At 40.0% G+C, this 19,658-nt stretch overlaps 1 pseudogene; it reads right to left on the reverse strand.

Moving 5' to 3' along the window:
• Positions 1-10,884: 10,884 nt before the first annotated feature.
• On the reverse strand, positions 10,885-12,884 carry LOC100443749 (beta-1,3-galactosyl-O-glycosyl-glycoprotein beta-1,6-N-acetylglucosaminyltransferase-like; annotated as a pseudogene).
• Positions 12,885-19,658: the final 6,774 nt, after the last annotated feature.

Consider the following 19,658-nt stretch of genomic DNA (forward strand, 5'->3'; position numbering starts at 1 on the left):
AGGCTGAGGCAGGAGAATTGCTTGAACCTGGGAGGCAGAAGTTGCAGTGACTCAAGATCGCTCCAGCCTGGGTGACAGAGCGAGACTCGATAAAACAACAACAACAACAACAGCAACAGAAAACAAACCTAGTATCATTTCCAATATGACATGGAGTCTCATATACTTAATATTTCTTACTGGGTTGTAAAGCAGAAAAGTGAAAAGATTTGTGGCAGGAAAATCCATGTTACAGGTTGCCTAGGAGATGCTTGAGGCCCAGCTCTTTCCCTTAGGGCTCTCCTTCCCCCTCCCTTAATCCTTCCTCTCCTTTTCTCCAGCCCATTGAGAAATGTATCTTGGTTGTGTAAATTGGAGAAGGAAAGATTATGTAGGATAAGGGTAATAGAGAATAATAAAAACTAAGACTAGGAGTATTATTGTAAATGTTTCAGCTGGCCGCAAAACAGCTCAGATAAAAATAATGATGCTCCCGCAGATGTCTCACAGGTCTTTGTGTAAAGCAGAACTCTAGACTCTTCTTCCAACCTTATTGTAAAAGTCCTGTTTCTGCTTTCTCTAGGAGTTAAAGCCACTGTTTAAAGTAGCTTTCAAGCTCTCTTTTCAAGTGAAATCTTATGCAGAAATAGTATTTCATTACTGTACCTGTACTTGATCAAGTTCAAATATATACCATTTATTGATTCTAAAGTTGTTGCCTGAGTTCCATGAGAACAATGAGACTATTTTGACGGAGATGAAAGTGTAAAACTACGGTATATGGGCAATGATTATATGTAAGCAAACAAGTTTATTCCCGATTTGTATTGGTTGCATAATATTGATAAAATTCTGATCCATTCAGAATACTTTGCATTTGCAACTTTTTTTAACAACATATTTTTCAATCTTAGGATACTGCAGATAAACAGATGTGGTATGAGAACCCTAATTCTGAAATCTACACAAAAATAATTTAACCTTGGTGTCAGTCATAGATACTCACTGAACACTTAGTATGTTTTAGACACCGAGATTATTTTAGAGAACAAAACAGACACATGGAATTTATAGCTTAAGTTCCACTAGACATAGGCAGATAGATATTAAACAAATAATTGTAAGTAATAATAAATGCATAAATTACAGGTTGAAAGAAATTCTAAGTATGCTGGGAATGTTTGACAGGGGACCTAATCTTATATAAATGTGGTTGAAGATGTTCTTCCTAAGGAAATGATATTTAGATGGAGACATGGAGAGTGAACAGTCAGAGGTAAGGGGAAAAAAAAGTATTCCAGGTAGATGGGTCAGTATGTGTGAAGGCCAAAAGGTGGGAGAGAGCACAGTCTATTCCAGGAACTAAAAGTCCACATGGCTCTCCCCCAATAAAGCTGAAGAGAGTGGTGAGCTGTACATAGAGGCCAAATAGTATAGGACATTTTAGCCAATGCATTAAGGTAATTTGTAGAGTACTAACTGATGGGTTTTTTTAGAGACAGAGTCTCATTCTATTGCCCAGGCTAAAGTGCAGTGGCTCATTGCATAGCTCATTGCGGCCTCAAACTTCCAGGCTCAAGCAATCCTCTCACCTCAGCCTCTTGAGTAGCTCGGACTATAGGCTGCCACCATGGCCAGCTAATTTAACTTTTTTTTTTTTTAACAACTTTTATTTTAAATTCAAGGGGTACATGTGCAGGTTTGTTACAAGAGTATATTGCATGATGCTGAAGTTTGGGGTATGATTGAACCCATCACCTAGGTAGTGAGCATAGTACCCAACAGGTAGTTTTTCAGCCCTTGCCACCCTCCCTCCGCACTCTTGTAGTCCCCAGTGTCTGTTGTTTCTGTCTTTATGTCCTTATACATCCGATGTTTAGCTCTCACATGTGAGTGAGAACATAGGGTATTTAGTTTTCTGTTTCTGCATTAATTTGCTTAGGATAATGGCCTCCAACCGAATCCATGTTGTTGCAAAGAACATGATTTTGTTCTTTTTTTTTTTTCTTTTGAGACAGAGTCTCGCTCTGTCACCCAGGCTGAAGTGCAGTGGCACGATCTTGCTTCACTGCAACCTCTGCCTCCTAGGTTCAAGTGATTCTTCTGCCTCAGCCTCCCAAGTAGCTGAGATTATAGGCGTGTACCACCACGCCAAGGTAATTTTTGTGTTTTTAGTAGAGATGGGGTTTCACCATGTTGACCAGGCTGGTCTTGAACTCCTGATTTCAAGTGATCCACCTGCCTCGGCCTCCCAAAGTGCTGGGATTACAGGTGTAAGCCACCGTGCCCAGCCGATTTTGTGTGTATGTGTGTGGTTTTTTTTTATATGGCTGTGTAGTACTCCATAGTATATATGTACCATATTTTTTATCCTCCAGTCCACTATGGATGGGTACCAAGGTTGATTCCCTGTCTTTGCTACTATGAATAGTTAATTTTTAAATTTTTTGTAGCTATAGTGTCTTGTTATGTTGCTCAGGCTGGTCTTGAACTCCTGGCCTCAAGTGATCCTCTTGCCTCAGCCTCCCAAAGCACCGGTATTACAGGGTATTACAGGCATGAGTTACTGTGCCCAGCCCTAACTGATGTCTTTTTAATCCCAGAACTTCGTAAACCTTAAACTCTCCACCACTTGGGCTGTAAGCCAAGGGGTATTTTTCCCTAAGAGGCAAAGGAAGTATCCCAAAGAAAGCCAAGAACAGAAATTTACATTTTTTGGCTTTTAAGTTTAAAACAAAAAATTAATAAGCTAGACATTAGAAAAATTTGGACAGTATACTCACTGACTAAGATTATAGTACAGGGTCTGCATGGGGTGCCTGAGAGTTGGACCTGAGCACAGTCTCACAGTTAAAGATGATCCCAAGTGGACTGCGGAGGGGAGCCATATATTTTCCAAGTTAGAGCAGGCTGACCAGGACCCTGCTGGTGAAATGATGCAAATACCAAGGGCAGCAAGTATTTAGAGGAGGAGAGATAAGGGATCAATGTACCAGAGTGGAGTTGGGAACCACCACTTAATATTTCTTGTAGCATCCTGACATATCTGTGTTAAGTATTTGGGCCGTATTTGAAAGACAATGGAAAGCCACTGGAGGATTTTAAACAGAAACCTGACTTGATGATATCCCTCTAGCTGGGTATAGAGAATGATTTGAAGAGTGTGAGACTGATCTAGAGGGAAACTGCGGAGTTTCCATCTATAAGATGGTAGCAGTGGAGATGAACAGAAATGGACAGCTTATAGATATCTGTCTTAGTCTTCTTAAGTAGCCATAATAAATACCATAGACAGGTGGCAAAACTATAGAAATTTATTTTCTCCCAGTTTGGAAGTCCCAGATTAACATCTGGCAGGGTCAGTCAAGCTCTCTTCTTGGCTTTCAGATATCTTCTTGCTGTGGCCACATATGGCAGGGAGAAAGCAAAACAGAGAAATCTCTTTCTCTTCTTATAAGGTCACAGTCCCATGGGATTAGGGCCCCACCCTTTGCCTTATTATATAATCTCCTAAAGACCCCGGACAGAGTTATTTTAGGAGTTAGGGCTTCAATATATGAATTTTGGGAGAACACAATTCGACGCACAGTAATATCTCAATCTTTAGTAGACTGTGCTTGATTGGATATAGGGATGAGGTGGAAGAAAGTGAGAGGAGTCAAGAATAACACTGAGGTTTCTGCCTTGAGTAGAATTGATAGTGTCGTTTGTGGAGATTGGGATCATTGGAGGTAGAGAAGATTTTAAGGAGAATTGTCTGAACTTAATCTTAAAAATGTTTATTTTGAAGTATTTATGACATATCAAATGGAAATATCAAGTGGGAAGTTGGTTATTTGGGCCTGGAATTCAGAAAAAATATGTGGGGTACAGATGTTGATTTAGGATCCATCGGCCTAGAGATGGTATCTTAGTCTGTTCACGCTGCCATAAGAAAATACCGTAGACTGGCTGGCTTATAATCAACAGAAATCTATTTCTTTCAGTTCTGGAGACTGGGAAGTCCAAGATCAAGGCAGCAGCAGATTTGGTGTCTAGTGAGAGCCTGCCTCTTGGTTCATAGACTGTGCCTTCTCGCTGTAACCTCACATCATGGAAGGGATAAAGGAGCTCTCTGAGGTTCCTTTTATAACAGATTAGTGCCATGAGTGCTCCACCATGATGACCTAATCACCTCCCTAAGTCCCCACATCTAAATAACATCACATTGGGGATTAGGTTTTAATATATAAATTTTGGGGGGACATAAACATTCAATCTAGCAGATAGCCATTAAGCCATGGGACTGGGTGAGAGTCCCTAGGGCAGTGGTTCTCAAACCTAAGTGTTCATTAAAATCACTTGGATCATTTGTTAAAACACAGGTGGATTGGACCTGCCTGAGAGTTTCTAATACCATTGTACTTTCAGAGGCAGTACGAACATTTTAAGGCTTTTGAAATATACTGGCAAATTTCTTTCTGGAGAGCTCATAGCAATTTATATTTTTACCAGTTGAATACAAGAAAGTCTATCCTCACCGTACCCTTTCCTGCATTGAATACTGTAATTTTTTAAATATTAGAAGCAAAAAAAAATGATCTCATTGCAATTTTGTTTTGCACATCTTTTTTCTTATCAGTGTGATGGTGAACATTTTTTTTCCCCATCTTAAAATACTGTTTGCACGTCCTTTGGTTTTTGGTAAAACTTCTCAGTTTTTACGTATTTATATTTTAACACATTTATTTGGAAGACCCTTTAATACACCATTGTATTTCATAATAGGCATATTTTGGAGATAATTCGCACTGAATGTATCTAATGTGTATGAATCTTCACAGTTAGGCAGGTCTATAATATTTAACTTTGTGAATATGCTGAAAAAATACCCTACTACTATTATTCCAAGTTTAGTAACATAAAAATGTGGCCCATGGGCCGGGTGCGGTGGCTCACGCCTGTAATCCCAGCACTTTGGGAGGCAGAGGTGGGTGGATGCCCTGAGGTCAGGAGTTCGAGACCAGCCTGGCCAACATGGAGTAGCCCCATCTCTACTAAAAATACAAAAAATTAGCTGGGCATGTTGGTGGGTGCCCGTAATCCCAGCTACTCGGGAGGCTGAGGCAGGAGAATCGCTTGAACCTGGGAGGCAGAGGTTGCAGTGAGCCGAGTTCTCGCTATTGCACTCCAGGCTGGGCAACAAGAGCAAAACTCTGTCTCAAAAAAAAAAAAAAAAAAAAAAAAATGTGGCCTATGTAGTGCCAGAGATGTATGTGGGGTAAACAAAAACAAGACACTGTCATTCTAATTGACCCTAGGCTGGCTGTTCTGTGGCCTTTTAAGGGGGTGGGGGCCCAGAGATTCTTCCTCTTTTTCTAAATGTAAAACATACTTGACAGGATCTGGTAAACTGGACATGACCTAATGTTCCATCTTACACGATCCCATTGCATGGGAAAGCCAGCCCAAACGCTTAGCCAGACAGCAGTGAAGCTAGTGATGATAAAGCCAGATACTGCTGGGAGCTCAGCTGTCTTGCCTCTGTGGCTCTTCACTTTCTGACAGCCTTTTTTAGTCAATGAGGTTAGATGACTTGAACATACGCCTCAAACACTTACAACTCTTTCCTGACCTGCAGCATCCCTTGTTAATTTGTTGTAACATCTGCTTTGGCCCCTTGTCTTCACTACTTTTGGCATCTGACAATCTCAAAACAATGAAGCTGGGATTAGGTCTGGTTGGATAGCTGTGAAACAAATGTTTCCAGCATCATCAAATTGCAATTCTTTTCTTTCCTTTTTTTGAGATAGAGTCTCGCTGTGTTGCCCAGGTTGGAGTGCAGTGGTGTGATCTCGGCTCACTGCACCTCTGCCTCCCAAGTTCAAGCGATTCTCCTGCCTCAGCCTCCTGGGTAGCTGGGATTGCAGGCATGTGCCATCACGCCCAGCTAATTTTTGTATTTTTAGTAGAGATGGGGTTTCACTATGTTGGTCAGGCTGGTCTCCAACTCATGGTCTCGTGATCCGCCTGCTTCAGCCTCCCAAAGTGCTGGGATTACAGGTGTGAGCCACTGCGCCTGGCAGTCAAATTGCATTTCTTAGTTAAGCACCCACCCTAGAGTTAGTTAATCATAGCTGGAGATATTTTCTGGCCCTTTGGTATAGCCAGCAGATTTTGCAGATAAAATGCACAGGGCATAATATGGCATCACAGCAAGGCCAACTGTCGTCACACCCAAAGGATACGGGATTTTACAATATATTTTCACTCTGAATGGAGGTTTTGGGATCCTCTGGCTCTTCTTATACCAGGTAAAGAGCAGACTATGGTGGAATGGACTTGAACTCTGAGTTCAGACAGCTCATCTGGAGTTCAGACAGATCAGTCTTCTGAAAGTGACCTGGAGTCACTTTCTTCCTTTCTTAGAATTTGTTCCTTCTCTTGTGAAGTGCAGTAATACATGTCTGACAGAGCTATTGTGAAAATGAGGAAACATGCAAAACATATTGCAGGTGCACAAATGTCAGTTCCCTTCCCTTATTGATGAGGAGTTGCCACCACTTTAATGAAAGGGATTTTTAGTGTGACTAGGACTCAAAAGGTAAGATTTCTTTAATGAATAGCCTGATTCTTGGACAATAATGGCTCAGCCACAAGAGCTTGAGTAATTGTTTTATAGCTTAGACTTCCCTTGGCATGAGGACCCCACCCAGCCCATATGAAAATGAACACCATTAAGCAGCCAAATCTTTCTCCATTTTAATTGAATATTGTGTGTGGAGACCAAGACTCTCAATAAGTCCAAGGACTCTTGTATGTCATGTCCTTAGCATAACAATCTCCCCACTTCTTTTTACAGTCCATACTGATGGAAGAAGATGAGACAGGGAATGTTCCTATTTGGGGCTCCACTGAAAGCCTCTGGTGCAATTTCCTGTAAGGCCTCCACTTTCCCTTTGCTGGAAATTTTAAATAATTAAAGTAATACCATAATTAGAACTTCCAAAATCACAAATTAGAAGTGGCTGGGCTTTAGACCCCCTTGAGTCAGGGCAAGATAGAACAACTCAGCTTAGACATCTGATTGATTACCCATTACCCCCATTCAGTTATTAAAATGGGATCTCTAAGTCTATGAGCAGCAAGACATGGTCAGCTTAGTCTCATTGCTATTTATAAAAAAAAAAAAAAATCTTCCAGATTATTTTTAGTTTAACTCTTTAGATCAATTCAGGTTATGTCCTCACACAACCTCCAAACCCTTTTAATTCAAACTTCATGGATGAATTGCTTGAATATATTTTCCCATGGGTATACTAAATAGAGGTATTATTATCAGAATTTATAGAAAATATAGTATAATTTTTATACTTTTTATAGTACGATTTTATAAAGTTAGTATGATTACTAACTTTATAAAAAAAAAGAATTCCTTCTCTAGGAAGAACTCTCTGCCTTAACTAAATTGGTTATAAGATCCTGGAAAAGAAGGCAGGGATGCTTGGGAAGACCTCTGTCCCAGATTCTAGGGCAGTTACCAATAAGTTTTGTCACACTGGTTGCATCAGAAAATTCTCTAGTCTTCACTTTCTCAATATTAGGGAGTTGAGCAAAGTAATCTCCTATAAATTCAAATTACAGGAACTAATCCATTATATAAACCAAGGCCCAAATTTCTGTCTTGGAAATTCTGAATCTCTCCTTATGAAGTTGTTAGTGGAGTGAGGAATTTCCCAAACTCTATTTCTCATCATTTCTTAGTTTTACCATTAAGTGCCACTGGTAATAGATTTATAAATATTTATTATGACAACAGTAATTTAGCATTAAATTCAAGGCATATGGGGAAAACAAAAGGTTCAAGTTAAAAGCATGCCTAAACATGTCTCATTTAATGAACTTAATAGACTTGCAGAAGTTTCCCACTAATGCAGTATTGTTTACAACTTATCTCCGTAACGTCTACTGAGTTATGCCTTTCCCATTTGATTCAATCTTAGGCAAATTGACATTTGTGATTACATTTTACTTCAAATCACGCCTATCATAGTACTCGACTCAAGTCCTAAATTTAAATTAATATTGCATTAAAATTCCTTGCATCCTTCTGATATGCTTAAGAAGGTTGATGATACTACTCAACTACATTTTTGGACACTTAGGATAACTCTTACTATTTAAAAACAAAACTGAGAACCGAAATTCTACTAACCAGAAGAATTGACTGTAAAAGTGACTCGCCCAATTTGGTGGTCACCCTAGTTTTTAAAAATGAGGTTTGAATGGAAAATTGTAAAAGCAAAAGACTATTAATAAGGGCAGGAGGTGGGTGTATGAACAGGTGTAGTAGATTATGGTGCAGATATATGAAATTTCTGTAATTTTAAAGAACCACATCCCCATTTTTTTGTTACCTTCTTAACAAATGGTGGTTTTATGATTCAGAAAAAGATGTACTAAATATTGAGATGAGACTATTAGAATATTTTGCTCTCAAGAGGGTGGGAAGAGTTCAACTTAAAATATTAGGACTCAAAAATAAGAATGAGTATTATTTGTTTTAATCTGAATTTTACTGCAGTGAAGAAGATTAAACGTTTTCACAAGCATTTATAATGACCATGACCAGAAAGACCTGGCCATTGTGATTTCTTACCTGAGTTTCTGCACCAGCTTGCTAACTGGTTTCCCTGTTTCCAATATTGATTCTCTATTCTGCCAACAAATTGACCTTCTAAAACACAAATGTGATCGTGACTTTCTTCTGTTAAAACACCTTCAGTGAATTCCCACTGCCTTCGGAATAAAATTCAAACCTTTAGCATGACCTAAAAGGTACTTCATCATCTGACATCTGCCCTTCTGTGTAGCCTTATCTGCCAGCATGCTTCCTCGCTTCAACATAACTTTTTTTTTTTTTTGAGACGGAGTCTTACTCTGTTGCCCAGGTTGGAGGGCAATGGCGTGATCTCGGCTCACTGCAACCTCCTGGGTTCAAGCGAGTCTTGTGCCTTAGCCTCTCAAGTAGCTGAGACTACAGGCATTCACCACCATGCCTGGCTAAGTTTTGTATTTTTTAGTAGAGACAAGGTTTCACTATGTTGCCCAGGCTGGTCTCAAACTTCTGACCTTAGGTGATCCACCTGCCTTGGCCTCCCAAAGTGCTGGGATTACAGGCGTGAGCCATTGTGCCGGCCCAATATAAATTCTTGGTCATGCTGAACCAATTTTACTTCCCTAAACTCACCTCGCTTTGTCATCACACCTTCATACCTCTGCAGATACTGCACCTCTTTCTTGGACTGACTTTCCTCACTTCATGTGGGAAACTCTTATTCATCCTTTACTCAGCGACCATCTCCTTTCTTGATTTGTACCCATTCCTCCAGTTTGGTGTTAAGCCATTATGCCTGTTGCGTATTCTGATGCATACACCATTGCATACTTCGTCTTAGTCTAAATCTTACTTCTTCACTGCCCTGTAATGCAATTGTCTGTCTTTCTCTAGACTGAGACCTTCTAGAGGAAAGATCTGCGTCTTCTTTATCTTTTTCCCTCAGCACTTATTATAATGCCTGGCACGCAGTAGGCATTCTGTAAATGTATGCTAAAATAATCAATGCATAAATAGTCCAGAAAAGTTCAACATGGACTAACTTTAAAATGAGATTAATTATGACAATTGTTAGTTCAAATTAAAAAAAAAATTCTTTACTGTTAAATCAAGCCAATTTTAAGCTTCCTGAGATATACAGAGACACACTACACAGCACAATGGTATAGCAGAAAAGAAATTATTTACAAGGATCGTTTAGAGTAAAATCAAATCTCTATTTTAACAAATATATGAGATAAATTGTATTTTTATGATTATTTGTTGCTGTAAATGTATTCATACCAGGACAATTGTCACATTTAAAATTCTCTAAATAATTTTGGCACAGGTGAAATCTTCTAACTTTGTTAAGTCCCTAAGCTCTTTTTGTTTCTTTTCTTTCTTTTTTTTTTTTTTTTTGAGACAGAGTTTTTGCTCTTGTTGCCCAGGCTGGAGTGCAATGGCGCAATCTCAGCTCACCATAACCTCCACCTACTGGGTTCAAGTGATTCTCCTGCCTCAGCCTCCTGAGTAGCTGGGATTACAGGCATGTGCCTCCATGCCCGGCTAATTTTGTATTTTTAGTAGAGATGGGGTTTCTCCATGTTGGTCAGGCTGGTCTTGAACTCCTGAACTCTGGTGATCTGCCCGCCTCAGCAACCCAAAGTGGTAGGATTACAGGCGTGAGCCACTGTGCCTCGCCTTTTCTTTTCTTTTTTTAGACAGGGTCTCTGTCACCCAGGCTGGAGTGCCATGGCATGATCACTGCTCACTGGGGGCTCAACCTACTGGTCTCAAGCAATCCTCCCATCTCAGCCTCCTGAGTAGCTGGGACTATAGGCACACAGTATGCACAGTTAATTTTTTACAAATTTTTTTGTAGACACGGGGTTTCCCTATGTTGCCCAGGCTGGCAACTAGAACTCCTGGGCTCAAGCAATCCTCCTGCCTCAGCCTTCCAAAGTTCTGGGATTACAAGGGTGAGACACTGCATCCAGCCCCTGAGCTCTTTCAATAGGCTGATTGTTTTGTGTCAGCCTCTTCTCCAGCCACCTCAGCCCATTCTCTTCAGAATGACTTGCTACCTGCCCTGGCTTCACAGCTACTTTTATTATACTTCCCCCTCACGTTAACTCTAGATGAACGTTTAATCCTCCAACCTTTCTAGCCAATTGTGCTCTGCAGAAACCAGGCAGCTTCTCTGACACGAAGACTTAGAATCCTTGCTCCAAAGAGGGCCCTATACAATTTTCCTGGTGCTTATTGACAAATAAGAGGAACCAGATAGTGTCAATTTTGCACATTCTTCTTCTTATTCCTAAAACTGCCTATAGTGGCCAGTGTTTTAAAGTCTCCAAAGTATGTCTCAGATGCTCATCTAAACACTGTATGGCAAAGAGGTCACTGCCCGTGTCAAGCTTATTGGCAAACAAATGGTGCTTGCGCAGCATCCAGTTCAAGGTGCCAGCTCCGAAAATGCACACTGAGCGCACATGGGCCCTACTGCAGGTGGGTAAAGTGCTTCAAAGTGCTGCCACTTGACAAACCTAGAAGCTGCGTGCATGTCAGATGAGTCATACTTATGGCTTAAGGAGAGTGAGCTGGGGACTTCAGGAATCCTTTGAACAGTGGCCTAGAGATACTTGCTGTGTGTGTCTTGGGCCTACTCCATAAACTTTTAAATTTTTTTCATTCTCTAGCATATACCCCACGTCCTCCCTACTGACCACAAAATAGGCACTGCCTGAAAAAAGAGATGTTTCGAGTGGAGGACACATTTTGACAGTCCCCATGTTTGACAGCTTTCCACTAATAACTGCATGCCTCCTTTTCCACCTGTCTTCCTTATTGACTAGCATCGTCTCAGTTTCCAGGTTGTTTCCACCCATTAATGACTTGAGCTTCCTGAAAATTTCCAGGTTGGTTTGAATAGCAAAATCCATACCACAAAGATTTATCAAGTACCCTAGTCTGTACTCATTGTGTAGAGGTCCTTCATGCAGTTGAGGTCAGCCTGAACCACTCCACAGGAATACAAAAACCACACCCTCGGCCCCTCAAGGCTTATGTCAGGCAGAAGCAGCACAGTAGGGCACCTTCTTGCACCTCCAGGGCCAGACTTTCACTCCAGCACTTTCTCTCCATGCAGAGTAAAGCACTGGTACTGTAATGGGTGCCAGATGTCACCTGGAATCAGAGCACTAAATGATCCAGACTTTCCTTAATTCTAAATGTGCTGTTCTTTATTTTAATATACCTTTGCACTTCTAATAAATGCAAACTGACAACCTTCAAGGCCATGAAGGAGGGAACATCTGTTGGTGCTTGAAGCCTAGAAGACTGCCCTTAACAACAACAAAAGTCCCTGATTGTTGTTTGAAATGCTGAGGAAGTTGCTGTGGAAGAGACTTTTTTTCTTTCTTTTTTTTTTTTTTTTTTTTTTTGAGACGAAGTCTCACTCTGTCGTCCAGGCTGGAGTGCAGTGGTGCGATCTTGGCTCACTGCAACCTCTGCCTCTCTGGTTCAAGCGCCACGCTTGGCTAATTTTTGTGTTTTTACTAGAGACAGGGTTTCACTATGTTGGCCAGGCTGGTCTCGAACTCCTGACCTCAGGTGATCCACTTGCCTCAGCCTCCCGAAATGTTGGGATTACAGGTGTGAGCCACCATGCCTGGCCAGGATAGATTTTATTTTCTAAGCTCCAGAGCATTTGATATGCCTTTGGAGAAGTTCACACCAATTCCAAACAAGTTAAAAATGTTATACAAAGTTAGTGCATGTAATAAGTTCTAAATAAATTTAAATGTTATATAAGGTTCAGTATATGTAATATTGAACAATACAATTAGAAGTAGATTATTTTTATTTATAGGAAATAATTTTACTGCATTGATTATTCTAGATTTATCTAGAAGAATGTTGGCAAAGGTCACATTAGTAACTGAAATCTAGAAAGACTCCAAAGAGTAAATTAAGATAATGACCTAAGTCTTCTTATTGCAACTTTTTGATCAAACCAGTTGCAATGCTTCTCTTTCTGTTCTTCCTGCCCTCTGGTGGAGGTGCTAACCAGCAGGCCGGAGATAAGCCAGAGCCGTAAAAGAGAGTAGTGAAAAAGATCAAGGTAAGCCTAAATGGCAAGCCACTCCTGAATAATTGAAGAGCCACTGTTTACCTAGAACAAACCTCTGTTCCTTGTTTTTTCCAAAGTTAAATAGGGACAGCAATATTTACCATAAGACTATTATTCCCAAGCTGGTACCTTTCCATAGGTACTGCTTTCTACCTTTGGTCTTGCAGACACAGTATAAAAAGCAGTGGACTCCATCGTGTTGGGTGTTTAGGTCGCCATTCCACCACTTTACTCTTCAGAGTCCTTTTGATCCTATTCCTTAGATCGACAATGTACTTTTATTTTGTGACGAATCCTTCCTAAGCTGGAACTTGGCATAGAAAGCTTTGTTTCATTGAAGGAGATAATGAATTTGAAAGAATACTATAATTTTATTGGGTTTGTATATGATTTAATGCATTAATGACATTTGTTTTATTTATGTTGTTAATTGCTAAATAATAGCAATCTTAAATATTTCTGAAATGCCTTTTATCTTGATCCTGAAAGATAGTTGCTATAGCATTAAAATACATTTAATGAAGGGAAAAAAAAAAAAAAGCAGTGGACTAGGAAGTGAGGGTTCTGTTTCCAGCTCTGGCTCTTGCTAGTGGCTTGGATGCCCTTGGATAAGTATCTTAACCTCCCTGAGACTGGGTTTCTTCATCTGTAAGTTAAGAATTATGATATTGATGGGTCTATTGTGAGGTTCAAATGAAGTAATGGTAGTTAAAGTGCTTTGTAAACAATAAAGCACCCTACAGAACTAGGGTAATATTAATGCAGTGTTGACAACTCTTCTCTGAATCAACATTTAACTTGACTTGGTTGTCTGTGTACTTTAAAATGAGAAATAATGGTTTATCCTTTTAATCTTTAGCAAATAAACGAAGCCTTTGGTCTTGGATCCATAGAAAAAGCAAATTCTATATCCTGATGTAATCCAAGTCTGTGTGTGGACTCTCTAGATTCTGCTTCATTTTTGTTTTAATTATAGCATTGAAAGAGTGGAAGGTTTAAAATTACACCTTTCAGAACTACTCATTATTTAGTGACTCTACATTTCAAATATATTGCTCATGTCTTTAAAATAAATGATCAGGTTCTTTTATGGTTACCTTGGCCTAACTATACGTTTATTGACATAGTGATGATAATGGTTTTTAGTTTTTGTTTTTAACATTTCCTTGAAGCTGTGATAATTTAGAAGACTTAAATATTTAGACATATTAAATGTTTAAGTCGCTTACACATTTTATTCTGTGTAGCTGAGGATGATTGTGAAATACATAGAATTATGTAACTAGAAGAGTTGAGAGTTCTGCACTTCTTTCTCTGCTACACACACAATCTCTCATCCCTCTTCCCATCCCACTTTCTTAGGATATACTAGAAGAAAAACAAAAAAGGTGCTTATCTGAAAAAGATAAAACTGTCAAAGTTACCTGGTGCAAGTCACCATTATTCTTGGCTAAGTATTTACAATAGCCTCCTATCTGGTTTTCCTACTTCAATCTGTTCTTAAAATAGCAACCAGTGGGCATGGTGGCTCACACCTGAAATCCCAGCACTTTGGGAGGCTGAGGTGGGAGGATCGCTTGAGTCCAGGACTTTGAGACCAGTCTGGGCAACACAGCAAGACTGTGTCTCTACAAGAGAAAAAAAAAATTAGCTGACTGTGATGGTATGTGCCTGTAGTACCAGCTACTTGGGAGGCTGAGGTGGGAGGATTGCTTGAGCCTGGGAGGTTGAGGCTGCAGTGAGCCAAGATTACTCTACTGCACTCAGCCTGGGCAACAGAGTAAGACCCTGTCTCAAAAAAATACATCTATATCTATATAAATATAGGTATAGATATATCATTCATAGATAGATAGTTAGGTAGATAGATAGATGAATAGGTTCAGCCAGAATGATAAAATCCATGTCAGATGATGTCACTTATCTGCTCAAAAACCTCCGAAGGCCTTTACTCCTCTGTCCTCTTTTCCTGCCCACTCCTCACTCCCTCAGCACAGCCATACTGGCCTCCTTGACCACACCAGGGCCACGTCAGCCTCAGAGCCTTGCTGTGAAATGCTCTTTCCTCAGGTACTTGAACAAGTGGCTTCTTCACCTCCTTCAGGTCTAATCATCTCCCCAGTGGTCTTCTCTGTCCCGTCTTTTAAAATGACAGCTCTCACCCCACCTTTTATCCCTTCCTCTATAGTGCTTATCACCATCTGACACACAATATGTTTACTTATTTCCTTTGTTTATTGTCTGTCTGCCCCTCTAGAACGAAGGCCATGAGGGCAAGGGGTCTTGTCTGTTTTGTTAACTGCTGTATCCTCAACACCCCAAACAGTGCCTGGCTTGTAGCAAGTGCTCCATAAATGTTAGCTGAATGAATGAATGAAACAAAGATAAGTCGTGGTCTTATTTGATTTGCAGCACTATAAAAATTGTGAAATTTTCATCAAAACAAAAAAAAAAGCTATGAACTTTTTGATATCTTCCAATAATGAGACCTATTATAACATCCAAGGCATTAGTGTCCTTCTCTTTCATATCCTCCCCCTCCCAAACATTTTGACCATTCTATGTTTCTAGAATTGAGATCTATTTTAATCCATTACTGTCCTTTTAAGTGTAAGTATAATTGTGTAAACCACTCATAATTTGTCACGAAAGGAGGAAAGAATTGAATAATAATGAAATACTTGTCGTTCGTTTTCTTTGACACTTTAATCTCTTGATGATGTTAGTTTTGGCCATTCATTTTCTGACTTCTCTTTCTCCCCCATCTCCAAAATATACACATTACCAAAGGATCTTGCTTGGATTTCTTATCTTGCTTTGCATGTTCTCCGTTAGAAGTCATATCAACTGTTATGGCTTCCGTTGTCTCCTTGTCTTAGATTATGCTCATATTTATAAGCCTAATTTTGACATTTCTTATTGGCCCTAATTTTATGTTTCCCTTGCTGGGCCATCTTTCAAATTGTCAAACCTTTTATGTCTAAACCAACTGGGCACAGAGGTTCACGCCTATAATCCCAGTGCTTTGGGAGAATCATTTGAGCTCAGGAGTTCGAGACCAGCCTGAGCAATAAAGGGATACCCCGTCTCTACAAAAAATTGAAAAATTAGCTGGGCATGGTGGTGTGTGCCTGTGGTCTCAGCTACTTGGGAGGCTGAGGTGGGAGTGTCACTTGAGCCCAGGAGGTTGAGGCTGCAGTGAGCTGTGATCGTGCCACGACACTCCAGACTGGGAGACAGACTGAGACCTTGTCTCAAAAACAACAACAAAAAACTGGCTCCTGTTCCAGTAATTCGTTTCTGTTAATGACCCTGCTTACTTCTAAATTTGGAAATGTTTTTAAGGCTTGTAATCTTTTATGAGTTTCTTCACATTGTCAAGCCTTGTTGCTTATACTTCTCAAGTATCAGCTGATTCATTTCTTTCTTTGCTTTCATTAAATTTGGGACGGGGCCTGAGATTCTGCATTTCTAATATGTTTCTGTGTCAAGCTAATATTTCTGGTCCATTGACTACACTTGGAGTAGCAAAGTCCTGCTCTAAGATAACAATGTCCATCAGAACCTAGTCTTCCACTTTCTATTCCATAGCTATATCTAAGAAACACTCAATTCTCTTTCAAAAATAGAGATCTATATTGCTCAGTCTTGTTTTTTTCTATGTCACAAAAGATTTGGAAAGTTAAGACAGAAGATGAAATACTCAAATCAGCCATAATGGTCAATTCAGAATAAATCATGAACAATTTGATGTGTATCCTTTTACTCCTTTCTTTATTTACATGAAAATACACATTCATATTGTATCTGTATTTTTAAAACCAAAAAGGATCATTAATCTTTTTTAAATTACCTAATGTATAAATTTGCTTTCTAAGTTTGTTGACTCCCCCATCTTATAAAGTAAAATCTACCTTTTCTTTCTTTCTTTTTTTTTTAAAGAGAGGGTCTCGCTCTGTTTCCCAGGCTGGTATGCAATGGTGCAATCATGGTTCAAACTGCAGCCTCAACCTCCCAGGCTCGAGCAATTCCCCACCTCAGCCTCCTGAGTAGCTTGGGACTACATGTGTGTATCAGCATGACCAGCTAATTTTTTTTTTTTTTGAGACCAAGTCTCGCACTGTCATCCATGCTGGAGTGAAGTGGCCCGTGATCTTGGCTCACTGCAACCTCCGCCTCCTGGGTTCAAGCAATTCTCCTGCCTCAGCCTCGCGAGTAGCTGAGATTACAGGCACGCCCCACCACACCCTGCTAATTTTTGCATTTTTAGTAGAGACGAGGTTTCACCATGTTGGCCAGGATGGTCTCAATCTCTTGACCTCGTGATCTGCCCACTTTGGCCACCCAAAGTGCTGGGATTACAAGCATGAGCCACAGCGCCCGGCCAATTTTTGTATTTTGTAAAATATACAATTTTTGTATATTTTAGAGTTTCGCCATGTTGCCCAGGCTGTCGTGAACTCCTGAGCTCAAGCCTGCATCAGCCTCCCAATGTGCTAGGATTTCAGGCATGAACCACTATGTCTGGCCAAAATTTGCCTTTTCTATAGAATAAAAACACCCAATGCTATTTTTTTCTCAACCTCTTTGGCTGCTTTTGGGGACTTGGTGCAGCCAAGCAGATGAATCCTCTGTTGACTTTGGTTCAGGGCCTGGTGACTCAAAGCAGCAGGGATGATGCAGAATCCGCTCTGGCCAGGGCCACAGCAGCAATAGCAGCTGCATCCGGTTTCCAGTGGCAGCAGACACAGCTGTTCTGAGGCAATATGCAGTGTCCAGCTCCCAAAGACTTGGCAGTGCAAGCCACGGGGTCAGTGCTTGGCAGCTGGAGTGGTGACTTCATGGACCAGCTCTACAGAAGGCTTTGGGTATGTTCTTGCCTGGATAGTTCTCTTCCCACCTTTGCTTCTTAAATTAGCTTCAAAGTTGACTTAACACACTGGTAACAAATACTAATGATATTAACAATAACTGACTCTTAGGTAGTGCTTACTATGTGTCAGGCAAATTTCTAAGGACTTTATGTGTATTAACTCATTTAATCTTTTACAAAACTCCAATGAGTTATGGGCTGGTGTTATCCCCATTTTATAGATACAACAGTTACAGGGAGATTAGGTTACTTGTCCAAGGTCCCATGACTATAAATGGTAGCTCTGAAACTCAAACTAGTCAGTCTGATCTAGTTCTTAAGAGCCTTGACTGATACGTGTACTGTTTTGCAACCTAATTTTTTCATGTAACAAAATTTCATGAGCATTTCCATGTCATTAAATATTTATTTAAGCATTTAAAGTAGCTGTATAATGTTCAATTATAAGGATGATTCATGTTTTATTTACACAACTCTCTACTGTAGAACATCAAGGAAATCCTGGTGGCTAAACTTTTTTTTTTTTTGAGACGGAGTCTTGCTTTGTCGCTCGGGCTGGAGTGCAATGGTGTGATTTCAGCTCACTGCAACCCCTGCTTCCCGGATTCAAGCAAGTCTTCTGCCACAGCCTCCCGAGTAGCTGAGACTACAGGTGCACGCCACCACACCTGGCTAACTTTTGTATTTTTAGTAGTGACAGGGTTTTGCCATTTTGGGCAGGCTGGTCTTGAACTCCAGGCCTCAAGCGATCCACCCACCTCGGCCTCCAAGTTGTTTTGTTTGTTTGTTTTTAATATCCATGACTTTTTCTTTGGGATAAAGTCTTCAAAGTGGAATGCTAGGTCACGGTGTATTCAAATCGCCTTCCTGAAAGTTTATTCCAATTTACACACCCAGCCACGGAGGGAAACATCCTGTTTTCTTGAGTCCTTGTTGACATTGAATGTTAACATTAAATTGTTTTCCTTTGTGGCACTGAAAATGAGACATAGTTTTCTTTAAACTTGAAATTATTTGAACATTTAAACTTAACATTTATTGGTTATTTGTTCAAAGTTATTTTACGAATTGCCTTCTCCATCACCTATAGAATAAAGGTGAAACTACTTCAGTTCAAAGCTCTTCCAACTCTGACTCAAACTACTTTTCTAACTAATTCTCCTACAGTTTCTAAACATTCACTTGGCACACTCAAGGACATTATTTTGTTTTTGATTGAACCATATGAATATATATTTTTCTAGGCCAAAAAATTGTTGACTATTGATAGTTTGATATGGTGAAAACTTATGGATCTCCAAAACCTTTGCTGTGACACTACAATACTTTCCACAAATGCCTGTTGCCCGTCTCTGCTTGGTGAAATCCTGCTAGTTGTTTACAAGGTGGAGTTCGTGAATCAGGTCCTCTCCCTCCAATTCCCTTGCCACCGCTCTCCAGGTTCTCCTCTCACCCCCAGCTTAGGTAACTGTAGATCGTTTCTTTTCACAATTTCAACTCTCATTCTTTCCTCTCATAGCTGTAGAATGATCTCAGGGTATTGCAGCTGAATAACAAGTTTTCATTTGCCTAGCAGAGGGTGAGCCCTCTGTTGCTCTTCTCTGGCAGAGGCTGTCTTATTTATTTTGGCAGCCTCAGAGACAAGCAAAGTCCCCGGCTTATAGTGGGTGCACAAAAATATCTGTTGAATTGAAGAACTAGTAACTTTAGGGCCCAGGAAGTGCCTTATTAGTGCAATACTCTTGCAATTTCCTTCCATGTTAAATAAGGAAGAGCATGCGTAACACCTTCTAATATCATCTAATTTGGTTGCTTGGTATTTTGTTTGGAATTGGTCCTCCTTATTTTGAATCCTCCATCTTTCTAATTCATCTTTTCCTGTATTTTCAGATGTTGTAATTATATTGCAGTTCAACAAAATTATTTTATTCCATGGTACAATTCCCAAGAGCAAAACAGCACAATTCTCTAACTGGCTAAATAACAAATCAGCATACTTTCCAAGGACTATATTCTGTGTTTTTTCCTTTTAATCAAATCCATCTTTTCTGTCAGTTGGACTTTCAGGAGCTTTTAGTGACTTCCGGGAAATACCA

Source organism: Pongo abelii, chromosome 6 (assembly GCF_028885655.2).
Source record: "Pongo abelii isolate AG06213 chromosome 6, NHGRI_mPonAbe1-v2.0_pri, whole genome shotgun sequence".
Lineage (NCBI taxonomy): Eukaryota > Metazoa > Chordata > Mammalia > Primates > Hominidae > Pongo > Pongo abelii.